The sequence below is a fragment of the Wyeomyia smithii genome, chromosome 3, assembly GCF_029784165.1.
Source record: "Wyeomyia smithii strain HCP4-BCI-WySm-NY-G18 chromosome 3, ASM2978416v1, whole genome shotgun sequence".
NCBI lineage: Eukaryota > Metazoa > Arthropoda > Insecta > Diptera > Culicidae > Wyeomyia > Wyeomyia smithii.
The window spans coordinates 95,522,596-95,534,290 of record NC_073696.1 but is presented as its reverse complement, the minus strand read 5'-3'; the positions used below and the strand labels follow the sequence as shown (position 1 = coordinate 95,534,290).

The following is an 11,695-nucleotide window of genomic DNA, read 5'->3' as shown; positions in this document are numbered from 1 at the left end:
CATACTGGTTCTCTCTTACGGGTTGTCAGCCAGGCAGTATCGCATATCAGTCAGGAAGAGTAGATTCATTATCGGCACCGTCGAGCTGCGTTCCAGGCTGTAAGCCGTACCGTGCAGATTTCAGGGACATCGTGGCTGTCCGTGTCCGCTTAGTCGAGTTCATTTTAGAACATTAAACCCCGCACGAACTTGGGCGTAACAGTTACAGAACGGAAACGTGAAAAACGGCTTTGGTACGTTGAGAGGCACACGGAATGAAGTCGTTTCGAAGTTCACGCCAGTGAAAATCGGTAAGAAATGAAAGATTGACGGGTTGCTTACAAAGTTGTTTAAAGAGTGTACAAGCGATGGATTATGTGAACCAGAATGTGAAAACAAGTGCAATCAGGCATGTAGCCTTGATGAAGAGTTGCATTAATGAACAAGTGCATGGTGGAAAAATCTTTCATCTCAGGTGTGAGAATCAAATTGTTTGTGTGATAAGGCTGGGGGTTGACGTTCAAACGTTGGAACGCGAGCTAGCGCTAGTCTAGTGTCACCCGAACAAACACATCAATAGGAAAAGCGGATTCCCTCTCTCTCTGTCTTAAAGTTCTCACTTTCGTTTGTCGCCAGTGCCCTGAGTGCTTTATGGTGTTTTCGCTCCCACTGTGTTTCCTACAACTGCACGTTTTCCTCATCAGGAGCATGTGTTGGAAATTGTTGTTTTTATCCAAACACGTGCTCATCTGTGTTGGTACTGTGGCGTGCAGGAAATTGTTGATTGGTGCGTTATGCGTTGGGATGATTCGGTGAGAGACTTTTCCATCTGTATCGGAACACTCTAGGCACTAAGACGGGTCCGGTTCGCGCGACAGCGACGTGAAATATGGATAAAAATTTGCTTTTATCAACTAGTTTTGTTCTGCCCACCTGTGCATTATTGTTTCATTGGTGAAGTTCAGTTCTGTAATGGAATAAGTTCGAAGATTGCCTCATTGGAAGCAGCAGCGTTGGTTTGCTTAAAATCGTGCTCAGCTAAAAGCGCCTCTATAGACCTAGTGAGTGGCCACTGGTGTTCCAGATTGAGGTGAAAATCCTTGACCGCTGGTTCCCGTTTACTATGCACAACTTCGAGTGCGAGAAGCAGAAGTTGTGATTTATGAGTTCGGCAGTAATTCAAACCACGGCAGTGAAAAGCTAAGATTATTTTTTGTGTTTGTGTCGGAAAATCGGTTTATTTGTACGGTAGATTGACGAATAACGGCGTGCTGTGTATTTCTTTCTATACTACAGTGCTTTTTTCCGCACGAAAGTTTATTTTTCTCGTGCTAAACCAAGATCATTGACGGCTATTTATAAAACGAAGTCGCTGCTCGCGGGACCGATCTCACGAACGATTGTTTTTTTTCTGCATTGATTAGAGTGGACGAAAATTCCGATCTCACCACGACCAACAGGACTTACCAGTAGATAAATTATATAAAAACAAAAGTCAAACTCAAAAGTCACTTTTATTCAAGCGACACGCCAAGGTTAAAGCTGGAGAATTCGCATGAATTGGTCCGAGACATGGAACTCGAGTTGTTGCGTTTGCTAAAAATAATATTTCATGCATGTAGCAAAGAGCAGCCTTGATAGCTAGCGACAAATCCTTGGAATAACGTTTTGTTGAGTGATAACTTTTTTTTCTATTGGAAGGATTTGCGTACATTCTACTGTCAACGTTCAACTCACTGTCAAATGTGTGCGATTTCATAAGCTAATTTGTGGTTCCTAGGTTGTGAATAAACTACCAACAGCGTTTAATTGGTAGAGCTCAAAACTCAATCATTTTGAATCAGCAAACAGTATTTTAATATTTAGTTCAAGCCGGTGCAAAGAACATTATTTACACTCAGTTTCTCGTTTAATAACAACGTAGCACTTTGAAGCGAAGAGATCATTAAAATTTCAACAAATGTGTGAGTTAGTGCTATAAAAAATTGATGCGAGACAGCTGTTGATGAAGATTTACGTTAAAGCGGGGTAAATATTTTCGCAACATAACTATTACAAAAATAAAGAAATAGTTCAAAATATTTCAATTCGTGTAAAGTACAAAGAAGTTCTCAAAGATAAACGTCAACTGGCCCATTTCTTTCTCGCATTTCCAAAAAGACCATCGCGAACTTTTGCCCTGGAATACTCTAGGTTTGGTTAGTAGAACCTTCTTACTTAATACAAAAGCATATTTCCTGTAAAGAGACCGAAGTTTGAGCAAGTTTGCATGAAATTTCTAGCAAGATAGATTTTTTTGAGTTTTTACACATTAATTTTGTTGATTGTATAATATTTTTTGAATATAACCCAATTAGGGTCCTAATCTGCAAGATACAGCATTGGCCAACCGAAACAAAACACATAAGTATGAAAACTGAACAGTCACCCAATACGGCGGGTTTTATGAATTTTTTTTCTTAACTAAAGATAACTAAAAGTTAAATTCGACCATGCTAACTATTCTTCAATGTCTGTAAGTCGATACAGCTGCTAATGTATAGCACATTCGGGTCGTACAATATTTTCCAGTAGAAAGTAATTATGGATAACACCGCAGAGTGCTTGGAGAATATTCTACTCATACTGAATGGTGCAGCCTCAGCGTGATTGGAAGGTATCCAACCAGTCACTGTGCATCATGATGAATCCATCAGCTGCCGGCATGACGTAGTCTGATCGGCGCATATCGTGAAGCTCATTTATCACTCCACGAGTACCTTGTTAGTTAGAGCAGGAGGAAGCTGTATCACGGCACGATATCTTTTAGTAAAGACGATGCATCTCCCGGTCCTGATGTTAATGTATAGACATTGATATCTAGCGAGTGGGGGCTTACTTCTAAAATGGAACTCGATTTTCAACTGGTTCAGTTTTGTGTGGTTGAGTGATAAACAATTAAAAAAATCGATCGAAGTGGTATCTCAGTGGATCTATCCGAACCTAACCGAGCCAGTGGTCGGTAGGATTTATCACTCCGCACTGCTAGAATCCACTGGACTGTGTAGCACTATAAACCGTAGCGTATAGAGCGACGCGATGGTAATAATGAACTATATACAGTAGAAGAAAGAGAACAATTCAGAACGATTTTTGTGGCTGAGTAGTCGCGACTGCTGGTACTCTATTTGAGCCGTCCGCCGCGCCAAACCGCGTCAGTGTAGGTACCCGTGTGTTTGCTCGAAGAACGCTTTCTCAAGTGGGGATTTGTATGAAGAGATGAAACGCGAGTGTGTAGTGAAATGGGAACTGAACTGACCATCCTCAAATAGACGAATTAACCTTGCGTCATTTGCTGCCGGTGCCTTTCAATAATGCGGGTCAAGTGAACGACGCTACTGAAGAGAGGCCTGTTAGGGATGTCGAAGAAGAAATCCATTGGAGTCTAATGGTCGAAACGTTTGGCCGGGTTCTCGTGTGAACTACTGAAATTGAATGTTTTTTTGGCACATATTTTTGTGATAACTTAATTGGAAATCAATTTTTGGTAGTTGGAACGAACCAATAAATGTTATTCGATAGAATTGGCCGAATATAGATCACGATGTTTAGTTTGTTTAGTTTTAAAAGTTTCTGACGTGCTATGTTGTGTTCTATGTTCTAAATCGAAGTTCAACAGAAGTTTTTGAAGGAGGAAAACTCATCTTCCTGACTCTGAAAAAACTTGAAGCAGCAAGTGCATAATGGTTTGATATTCCCAGGAGCGTGTTGCCAAAATCTAGCTCGTACTGTAACAGGGTTATCCTGAGAATGACTGAAAAGGATGAGTTTGTTTCGAACTTACCATATGTAATCACTCTCGGAAGCAACGATGAAAGTAGTACAATAAACAGCATTTAGTAGCTCTACATCAACCTTTCGGTCGTGTTTTATACATAGCCTTTCTGTTATACTTTCGATCGAAGACTGATTGTAAAAGTAATGTAACACGTTTCTACGTGTTATACCTAAGAACCAATTCGAACCAACTTCACAAATTTGAACGCTCGAGTTGAATTTGTATGATCTCATATTGAAGTTTACAGTGTACTCAGAGACTTTTGTTTATAATGTTTCAATGTGCTATATTTTGGTAAGGAATGGTTTATTACGATATCATAATTCATTTATTTATACTTATTATTTAGTGGTTTTTTAGCAATTCTCGACGTTTCATGCGTTTTTAAGTCATTTGGCATCAAAAAAAATTTTTTTCGAAAACCGAAATTTCACGTACCCCCTCCTTTAAAAAAAGCCAAACTTCAATCGCTTTGCGCCACCCCATTTTAAGTCCGATTGAGCTGAAATTTTGCACAGGGTGTTTTTTCGAGCAGGGGAACATTTTGTATAGGTTTTTTTTGAAATTCGAGACGACCATTTTGGCTGGCACCCTAATGCGAGCCCTATCGCGCTCGGTTCCTCCTGCTAGCAGATACTTGGTCTTTGACGTATTCACTTTCAATCCAACCTTTTTTGCTTCACGTTTCAGTTTGGTATACTGTTCAGTAACCACCTGGAACATCCTCCGACAAGGTCCACGTCGTCAGCGAAGCAGATGAACTGGCTAGATTTATTGAAGATCGTGCCCCGTATGTTAAAAGCCGCACGTTTCATCACACCTTCAAGCGCAATGTTGAACAAGAGGCAGGAAAGACCGTCGTCTTGTCGAAGTCCTTTGCGTGTTCCAAACGGGCTTGATAACGCACCCGAAATTTTCACACAGCACTGTACACCATCCATCGTGGCCTTGATCGGTCTTTATAGTTTCGCAGGGAAACCATTTTTGTCCATGATTTTCCATAGCTCTACACGGTCGATAGTATCGTAGGCGGCCTTGAAAACGATGAATAGGGGGTGCGTGGGGACTTGATATTCGCGACACTTTTAGAGGATCTGCCGGAGCGTGAAGATTTGGTCCGTTGTCGATCGCCCACCCACAAAACCGGCTTGACAACTTCCGACAAACCTCCCTGCTAGCAGCGAGAGACGGCGAAAGACGATCTGGGAGAGCACTTTGTAGGCTGCGTTGAGAATCGTGATCGCTCGATAGTTCTCACATTCCAACTTGTTGGCCTTCTTGTATAATGAGCATATTACTCCCTTCTTCCTCTCTTCCGGTAGCTGTTCTGTATCCCAGATCCTGACCATCAGCTGATGCAGACAGGAAACCAACCTATCCGAGCCAAGTTTGATAAGCTCCGCTGCGATGCCATATTTTTCCAGCTGATTTGTTGTTCTTGAGCTGCTTGATGGCATTCTTAACTTCACCTACCGTAGGGGTCGGAATATCTCCCTCATCCGCTGTGCTGACGAAGTCGTTCCTCCTGCCATCTTGGTCCTCTGCCTCTGCGCCATTCAGGTGTTCATTGTAGTGCTGCTTCCACCTGTCGATCACCTTACGTTCATCCGTCAAGATTCCTCCATCCTTATCCCGGCACGTTTCGGCTCGCGGCACAAAGCCGGCGCGAAATGCGTTCAGTTTCTTATTGCACTTACGTGTTCCTTGGAAGCGATACAGCTGCTCCACTTTCTCACACTCCATCTCTTCCAGGTGGCTCTTTTTGTCCCGGAACAGATGAATCTGCTGTCTTTACTTCAGTTTATATCGCATCACGTTTTGACGGGTCCCTTGCTGCAGCATCAATACCCGCGTTACATTCTTCTCGTCTAGAATCGTCTGACACTCCTCGTCGAACCAGCCGTTACGTCGATTCCTCTCGACGAACCCCATGGCACCATTATGTTCTTGGAGGCGGCGAAGTCAATTAGTCGAAGGCCGCTGAACTTCCCAATAACCGGTCTAAATTTCTTCTCTTGGCCTACCTGAGCGTTGAGATCTCCGATAACGAAGACGTCATGTTTTGGGCAGCTATCGTATGCACGCTCCAGCTGCACGTAAAAGGCGTGCTTATCGTCATCGTTACTTCCTAGGTGAGGGCTGTGCACGCTAATTATGCTCAAGTTGAGGAAACGGGCTCTAATCCTCAACTTGCACATTCTGTTGTCTCAGCATGCCTCCTACAGCGCTACAATGTCGAACTTGCGGACCCTCAATGAGTCGGAAAGAATGCGGGTACTTCCCAAATCCGAGTTTCCAATCGCTAGTCCGTTTTCGTTGCCTGGTTCTATGCCGATTGTTCCGGTCCGAATTTACATTGTTTGCTTCCTGTACTGATGATTCTTACGGCTGGCTTCTAAGGCATGCACCAACCCCCTGTCTCGCCGGAGGACCATTGTGTCAGCACTGTTTAGAGTCCCTCGTTGACACCAGGTCGTCGATCAGAGCCCCTAACATGGAGAACAGACGCTGTTTTGAGCCGCACCATCTTGGTGAACAGATGCTCAGGTTGGCGAGCAATTCCTCTACCGCTGGAATATGGTTAGCGCGCCAATAATCGCGTCGCACCTTCTCACTTAGCTATTGCCGGATTGACAACATTGCCCAGGCTACTTCAACCAGCTGTGTCCATGTTTCAGCTGGCAGTCTATTGTGATCATGTGACCCGTGAAGGCGTGAGATAGGAACGTGTGAGGACCGGAGCTAAGTTGGCCGCTCCTTCCAGGTTGGCAACTCACCATTTGAAGCCCAATTTTCTATTAGAAATGTAAATTTTCAAGGGTCAAAACACTGAAATATCAAGCGCTTTGAGGCACCCCTAAATCATGTCTGATAAAGCTGAAATTTTGCACAGGTTATTATTTTGGGCAAATAAACAAAATGTACATGGTCGGTTCTTTAAATTCGATTTTCCATAATGCATATGATTCATCATTGCTTTCCCTAGCACGGTTGACAGAATATCAGATCAAATTAACCGCGAATTTACTATTTGGGCTATTTAAGAGTTTACCCAGACAACCAGAAATCGCATAAGATTGCACGGATTACCTCGTATTAAGTTCTATGATGCATCAATATCATATAGCTGTATGAACAACGTATGTGCTTCATCGCATATGGTGTTGTTTTGCGAACTTCTTGCGATGAGTGTAACATACTCGCATAGCAATACAGATAAACTCATATTGTGCCTGTTCAAACTCGTAGTAATTCCACAAAGTGATGATAATACGTATAGAGCAAAGACTCCCATATCACATCGTATTGCATATAAATTTAGTCGCAAAAGGCATAATTTTGCAACACCGTAATGACTAAACTCATGATAACAAGCCCAAACAACTCCGAGACAACTGAAAATCGCATAAGATTGCATGGATTAGCTCGTATAAAGTTCTATGGTTCATCACCATAGTATAGCTGTATGAGCAACGCAAGTGGTTTATCGCTTATTGTGTTGTTTTGCGAACTTCTTGCGATATATGTAACATACTCGCATAGCAATACAGATAAACTCATATCATGTCTCTTCAAACCCTTATTAATTTCACAAAGTGATGATTATACGTGAAAATCAAAAATCTCATGTATCACATCGTATTGCATATAAAATTAGTCGCAAAAGGCATCGTTTTGTAACACCGTGAACGACTGAATTTATAATAACTAGATACCGCTAATGTTTGCACAGCTTACATCGCACAAAGTACTACGATAGATCATTACCTTATATGACCAATTACATCGCATAGAACGTTGTTTTGCAGAATTATTGCGATAAATGGGTAATAAATCTGGATTGAAACACCAATTAACCCCTCCAATATAAACTCGCAGTTAATTTACACATTGACGACTATGCGTGAAAATCGAAAACCATCCGCATTACTACAACGTAGTCGCTACACGGAGTTGCATCTTCTCAGAAACATGAACCACGGAAAACATCTGCGAATAACTCGGATCAATTATGCACTTCTTTGCTCCATATCGTTGATAACTTACCTTCAATTGTTGTTGAAAACGGCAAAATCATTTAATTTTGTTTGAACAACTGTCTCAGCTCGTCGAGCGGCCATGACAGTTCAACCGAAATATAAACAACGAACATTCCCGCATAAATTTACAAACTAAATCGCAATACGAAATCTATTTAGATTCATGCTCTACGATGTCTTGTGGTAATTTATGCGATGAAATTAGAAAGTTATTACCAAAACTTAGAGATTATCGACAGCGAGCCCACGGAGGAGTGGAATGAATGCTGCTTGACAATCTAAGAGTCCAAGGTTCAAGTCCGGATGGATACCCAAATATTACAGCGTGTGCCCACAGGAAAAGAATTTTAGAAAAAATAAAGACTTTCATTTGTAACTTACTATTCCTTGTAATATGAATAGCAAGGGATAAATAATATATAATAATTGCTACTGTTCGCTGTTTTTTTATTAAAAGGAATGATTTCGGTCATTCGTTGTTTTGCTTTCGTCTCGATTAGACGCAAATTGTTCATCTCCGTTTGAGTTCGCAAAATAACAATACACGAGTTATCGTACGGGTGTTTTTTTTTTGAAATTACAAAGGTTAGACCGAACAAACTGCGAGTTGTTGTGAGTAGCTTGAAGCAAGCAAACGCAATTGCTAGCTACGAGCTCTTCACGAGAGAGTACCGCGTGTACATCCCTGCCAAGGACGTGGAGATCGACGGTGTGGTTACCGAAGGAAGCCTCACGGTCGATGACATTTTGCGTCACGGGGTTGGCTGCTTCAAGAACCCCCTGATTCAAGATGTAAAGATACTGGATGTCAAGCAATTGCATTCAGTATCCATCGAAGAAGGGAAGAAGAAATTCTTCCCTTCGGATTCCTTCCGTGTAACATTCGCCGGATCCGAACTGCCGAACTACATCTCTTTGGACAGGGTTCGTCTGCCTGTACGCCTGTTCGTACCGCGGGTCATGCATTGCCAAAACTGCAAGCAGTTAGGTCATACAGCCACCTACTGCTGCAACAAGGCACGCTGCAGCAAGTGCGGAGGCAATCATGCTGAGACCGCTTGCAGTGAGGATACTGAAAAGTGTCTTTACTGCGAGGGAACTCGGCATGACCTTTCGGCGTGTCCTAACAGCGCGAGGAAAAAATTAAGCGTTCCCTCAAGGAACGATCAAAGCGCTCTTTCGCAGAAATGCTGAAGAGTGCTGAGCCACCCTCGACAGGAAACATCTTTTCCTTTTTGCCAACCGATGAGGGTACATCTGACGATCCCGTCGAAGGGTGTTCTTATGCCATGCCAGAAGGATCTAGGAAGAGGAGAATGATCAACTCTCCTAATCTTTCTCGCAAAGGTCGCAAGATAACCCCTAGCGGAATGACCAATGAGCCAACACAAAAAGGAAGCGGTGAAGAAAAACCGAAGCAAGTACCTCCCGGTTTTAATTTTAAATCAAACCAGGAGTACCCACCGCTTCCTGGGACACCAAAAACCCCTCGTGCACCCATTTCTCGATCAGAAGATAAAAAAGAAACAGGGTTCATAAAATTTTCTGATATTGTGGACTGGATATATAAACATTCAACATACCAGATCCCCTACAAAATATTCTTCTTGCCCTTCTTCCTACAGTAAAAACCTTTTTGGAGCAACTAGCAGCAACTTTGCCCCTCATTTCAGCTATCATATCTTTCGATGACTAATACGGCGAAAGAGGTTAGGAATTTTATCACTGTATTACAGTGGAATTGCAGAAGTATCATTCCCAAATTCGATCTATTTTCTCATTTGATAAATACATACAATTGTGACGCATTTGCGCTCTGTGAAACCTTTCTCAATTCAAACGATCAACTCAATTTCCACGATTTTAACATTATTCGTCGAGATCGAGACTCACACGGTGGAGGGGTACTTTTAGGGATTAAAAAGTGCTATTCCTTCTTCCGAATCGACCTCCCCTCGATCTCGAATATTGAAGTCGTTGCCATTTAAACGAATATGAATGGAAAAGACCTATGCCTTGTTTCGTTATATATCCCTCCATCCGCGCGGATTGAACAGAGGCATCTCACTAATATAGCAGAGTTGCTTCCCGCGCCTTTTTTGATATTGGGAGATTTTAATTCTCACTGTTCGCTATGGGGGTCGCTGTACGACGACAACCGATCTTCTTTAATCTGTAACTTGATCGACGACTTCAATATGACAGTTTTGAATACTGGGGAAGCGACACGTGTACCTAATCCTCCAGCACGTGATCCCTCTGCTCGACATCACTAGCGCTAGATTGCCAGTGGAAAGTAATCAACGATCCCCACGGTAGTGATCATCTTCCAATCGTTATATCAATTGCTAATGGTTCAACTCCCCCGAACATAATCAATATTTCCTACGACCTTACACGTAATATTGATTGGAAGTGTTATGAGTCTATTATAGCGCAATCTATCGAGACTCACGAGGAACTTCCTCCGGAGGAAGAATACGCGTTCTTAGCTGGCTTGATAATCGACGCCGCGACTCAAGCTCAGACGAAACCGATACCCGGGGTAACGATTAGACAGCGCCCTCCCAACAAATGGTGGGACAAAGAGTGCTCTGAGCTGTACGCGCGAAGGTCCGCGGCGTGTAAGGACTACCGGGAGTACGGCACTGTCAAACTGCTTCGAAAGTACGAGGCACTGGGCAGGCAGATGAAGAGCTTAGTAAAGGCGAAAAAACGCGGGTACTGGCGGCGGTTCGTAAACGCGTTGTCGAGGGAAACAGCGATGAGCACTCTTTGGGATACCACCAGGCGCATGCGGAACCGTGACGTTTCGAATGAAAGTGAGGAGTATTCAGATCGCTGGATTCTCGATTTTGCCAAAAAGGTCTGTCCGGACTCTGTACCGGAACAGAAAACCTTCGCGACGCGTTATTAGTGACTACGGTAGAGCCTCCATTTTCGATGTTGGAATTTTCAATGGCTTTCCTGTCGTGCAACAATAAGGCTCCAGGGTTAAATAGAATAAAATTCAACCTGTTGAAGAATCTACCCGACTCTGCAAAAAGACGCTTGTTGAATTTGTTCAACAAGTTTCTTGAGCTAAATATTGTTCCGCATGACTGGAGGGAGGTAAAAGTCATTGCTATTCGGAAACCCGGGAAACCTGCCTCTCATCACAATTCATATAGGCCGATTGCGATGCTCTCTTGCCTCTAGAAATTAATGGAGAAAATGATCCTCTTACGGTTAGACAAATGGGTCGAAACAAACGGGTTACTTTCAGATACTCAATTTGGCTTTCGCCGGGGCAAAGGGACGAACGATTGCCTAGCGTTGCTTTCTACTGAAATTCAACTAGCCTTTGCTCGAAAAGAGCAAATGGCTTCTGCGATCATGGATAATAAGGGGGCTTTTGACTCTGTCTCTGTAGAAGTTTTAAGCGCGAAACTTCATTCGCAGGGACTTTCACCAAATTTGAATAACTTTTTGCTCAATTTGTTGTCAGAGAAGCATATGTATTTCTCACATGGCGATTCGACAACTTCCCGAATTAGTTACATGGGCCTCCCCCAGGGCTCATGTTTAAGTCCTCTCTTATATAATTTTTACGTCAATGACATCGATGAATGTCTTGCAAATTCATGCACGCTAAGGCAACTTGCAGACGATAGCGTTGTATCCATTACTGGTAGCGAGGCTAGCGATCTGCAAGGACCATTGCAAGATACCTTAGACAATTTGTCTGAATGGGCTCTTAAGCTGGGTATCGAATTCTCTCCGGAGAAAACTGAGCTGGTCGTTTTTTCTAGGAAGCATAACCCAGCTCAGCTGCAGCTCCTACTAACGGGTAAAACGATCTCTCAGGTTTTAGTCGCTA

The 11,695-nt window shown here is 42.9% G+C and overlaps 1 protein-coding gene across 7 annotated transcripts in view; it reads left to right on the top strand.

Annotated features, from left to right (window-relative positions):
* The window catches only part of LOC129726948 (uncharacterized), a 66,566-nt gene continuing 54,871 nt past the window's right edge, over positions 1 to 11,695 (top strand). The window contains exon 1 of one of the 7 annotated variants that reach the window (XM_055684251.1): positions 1 to 290. The gene's annotated coding sequence lies outside the window, so the exon portion shown is untranslated. Of the gene's footprint in view, positions 291 to 339; positions 455 to 813; positions 1,070 to 1,523; positions 2,008 to 3,158; positions 3,179 to 3,750; positions 4,091 to 11,695 lie in introns of those variants that run through there. The other 6 variants (XM_055684258.1, XM_055684255.1, XM_055684254.1 and 3 more) reach the window with 6 other exon arrangements.